The sequence below is a fragment of the Festucalex cinctus genome, chromosome 3 (assembly GCF_051991245.1).
Source record: "Festucalex cinctus isolate MCC-2025b chromosome 3, RoL_Fcin_1.0, whole genome shotgun sequence".
NCBI classification, from domain to species: domain Eukaryota; kingdom Metazoa; phylum Chordata; class Actinopteri; order Syngnathiformes; family Syngnathidae; genus Festucalex; species Festucalex cinctus.
The window spans coordinates 4,255,851-4,259,552 of NC_135413.1; the positions used below are offsets into that span (position 1 = coordinate 4,255,851).

The 3,702-nt window shown below is 44.9% G+C and overlaps 1 pseudogene; it reads right to left on the reverse strand.

Annotated features, from left to right (window-relative positions):
* Nucleotides 1–2,605: 2,605 nt before the first annotated feature.
* Nucleotides 2,606–3,491, reverse strand: LOC144016608 (apelin receptor B pseudogene; annotated as a pseudogene).
* Between the last annotated feature and the right edge of the window lie 211 nt (nucleotides 3,492–3,702).

Sequence of the window (3,702 nt, forward strand, 5' to 3'; positions counted from 1 at the left end):
TGCTGACTATAGCATGACTAAACCCAGATTGGGTGGGAGTATATTCTAGCCGGTTTGTACCAGATTCGAACTGCTAAGTTCCCCAAGCCTAGTGCTTACACCCCCTGTTTCAGTTCCTCTCAAAAATTGTGACCTTAACAGTTCTGCAATACACATTTGTTGACAAGGTCCCATTTTTTATGCTGATAAAACATTCATGTCTTTAAAATAACTCGTACTTCCTCTTTGTGAATAAAATCCCTTCAAAGTCTTTTGCTCACACCACATCAATACTGATTAATATGAACATAAAACTCAAACCATACTCAAATAAAATACATGTTATGTCAAAACCACGTTTCTTGCAATCTCATGGCGACATGTCAAAAGGCCTTTACTCCCGTACTCCACATAAGTATGTGCTTTGACATGTGAGCGTGTTGTGTGTGCAAAGTGTGTGCAATTGTGTTACCGTAAATGGATATATGTGTATGTGTTTTATGCTGGCTGCTGGTTCACAAGTATATTTACCAATTATGGGGCATGTTTAAACGCTAATGAAGTTGACAATTACACCAAAGACATTTCAGACTAGTGTTGTGTGACATACCAGTTTTGTGTGACATGAGCGATTATCTCAAACAATCATTGCATCGTTGCATTCATCTGTTAATACATGGCACAGGTTCACATTATACATGTTAGTGACATCATCCATATTTTAACTTTTGGTGACATCCGCTCAGCCCTCAGCCCGTGTTACCCGTCAACCGGGTGATCAAAAACATTGCGAAACTCAGTAAGGAAGTCGGGTAAGTAATTACGTAATGTGGGGTCCGTGTTGCTTACTGCCAACGCCCAAGCAGCGGCCCGACCCGTCAAGAGACTCATTATGTATGCGATCTTTGATTGATCGGAAACGAACGTACGGGGTTGTTGATCAAAAATTAAACTACACTGGTGAATAAATTGACTACATAACCCAATCTCCCCCGAGTAGTGCTGCGGATGTGGCAAGTTGGGTTCTTTACCCTCGTGCGCGCCGGCGAGGGGGGCGGGGGCTTCCGCACGGGATCGAGTTAGCGAGCCGGGTGCCTCCTGGGCCGACATCTGGTTAACGCGAGTAGCGAGCGAGCCAAGGTGTGTCGTGAGGGAAGACACAGCTTCCATGAGCTGTCGGAGGGTTTGCTCATGTGTGCCGAGAAGTTGTCCCTGACTGGACAACGCATGGCGGACGTGATCGGAATCTGCGGGATCCATCGTGGTCGGGCTATTATGTTAAGGATATACGCGTGCGTGCGTGCGAATAAGGATCCCAGAGCAGATAATCCGAGACAAATAACGATACTTTAATTTAACAAAAGGCGCATGGAAAAAGTTCCAAGGAAGCAGCAATGTACAAAGTAGCAAAATAATAAAACTATACAGCATGAGTACCAAACAACCGAGAGTGCGCAGAAGGACTAAATCGCCGCGAGCAAGATGACAAAGGAGGAAAACTACTAGGCGTCTACAAATAACTAAAAGAGCCGAAGAGCAACTAAGGACGCGCGCGTGGACAAAACCGCTGCGGACCGGAGAATACGTCATAAAACAAAACGTAGCAAGGCGAGGAACGAGTTGGCAGCAAGCAAGGGAGCAATGCGGAATAGCCCGACGTCTCCTGTCTGCCGACACCCGGCTTTTAAACCCCTGCTGATTACAAAGTGACAGCAGGTGCGCCGTGGTTGACACCGCCCCTCTGGCACCATGGCAACTTCAACAGAAAACAAACTCAACAAGATAGCCTAAACATAACAACAACAACAATTTACGTTGCAGGATTTATCACTTTATAATACAATGTGAGTTGAATTCTGTTTTTGCCAAGCTTCTAATATTGTTGAGTGTCACCAAGTTCTAATAAACAATCCTTTTAGATTGATATTTTGCTTAGCTTTCACTGAACTCAAATATCGCTCTTGTATCAGTCTTGCAGTAGAGGCAAGTAAAATGAAATAACACAAAATAAAATGAATTAATATCACAAGTAGGTAAGTGAACAAGTAAATACAATTAATATTAATACAATAATAACAAGAAGTAGGACAGTAAATAAATAAATATCAATAAATTAACAAAATGCAGCATGCAGACACTATTAAAACACTAAAACGATGCAAAGTCTCATGCTGAGTCAAAGACCAGAGAATAAAGATTTCTGACAAAAACTGCAAGATATGAAATGTTGTCAATATCGTACAGCCTTAAATCCAACCAGCGAATGACTACTAGCCACTCCCAGATAAAAGGGGCTGGGTGAGAGTCATTCCTTCAGACATAGTTGTCGACAGAAATGGCGTTTGGCTTTGTTGCTATAATGAACTTTTGAGTTGAATAAATGCACACAGAACTACACCATTTTTTTTCCGTTTGTCTTTTAGACTTCATGATGAACTTACGCTTTTAAGTGACAGAAAATATGTAAGAGCACTTTTACACTTGTTCAGCCTGACAGACATTAGATTTAGGTTGAAGAAGTAAATATTTATTTATTTATTTATTTATTTATTTTTTATTAGTCACAGTCATGTGCAGGTGCTCTGCCTCCCCTGACCAGACGGTCCTGCATTCCACAAAGTCTACTTTACGTTTGGTTCCTTGAAAACAGATCCAGTTCAGAGAGGGCTCCTGTGACTATGTACACATGGTAGGGCATGCAGCAGGCGGTGGAGACCACCACCACGATGGTGATAATCCTCAAGAGTCGCCACTTGCGTTGGTCCTCCTTGTGACAGATGTTGAAGTGGCGCATCGCGGTATAGCCAATCAACCCGTAGCACACCATCATGACCAGGAAGGGGAGCAGGAACCACAACGTCAAGCTGAACCCTGCGTGCCACAAACCCCACTGCTGCCTACTGGTCGTTACCAGGATGAAGTCAAGGATGCATAAAGTTTGGTTGTTGCTCGGGTGTTGCAAGGTGGTGGGAAAACACGAGGTTAGGCACAGACAGGAGGCCCGACAGCGCTCCAGGCGGCGGCAAGGGAGGCACGTGCGTGACCGCGAGTGCGCAGATGGGTACTGGACAGCGAATGCACGATGGCCAGGTAGCGGTCGAAGGTCATGCAGGTGAGGAGGAAGGCGCTGGTAAACACGCTGAAGAAAAACATGAAGTGGACTATCTTGCACATGACCACCCCGAAGCGCCACTGGCGATCCATGATGAAGAACGCCACCCGCACGGGCATCGTGACGATGTAGGCCAGGTCAGCCAGGGCCAGGTTGCCGATATAGGTGGTGGGCGCCCGCCACTTCGCCCTCACCCGCCACACGGTGAAAAGGACCAGGATGTTGCCAGTCAGGCCCAAGATGAAGATGAGAATGAAGATCACTGGGATGAACGATGCGGTCCCCTGCCAATCGGAAATTTCGCATATGGTGAAGTTCTCCATCTCCTCGTTAGTCGTACTTGTGACCGCTTTCAGTCGGCTATGTTGCTTTTCTATCTTAGGCTCAGGATTGCATTTATAGCTGCTCGTGAGATCTTACACAAGCATCTGAGCTTGTGCACCCACCTCATTTCACAACACCACTTCCCCACTCCAAGTAGAAACGTTGACTCATTTGTAACTTATTGATTTGTTTGTCAGAATTATGCTTGAAAAAACATCCTCAACCAATGCAACCACATCTGTCTGACAATATAATAATACAGCTTTTACTTGTAAAATTGTGACTTT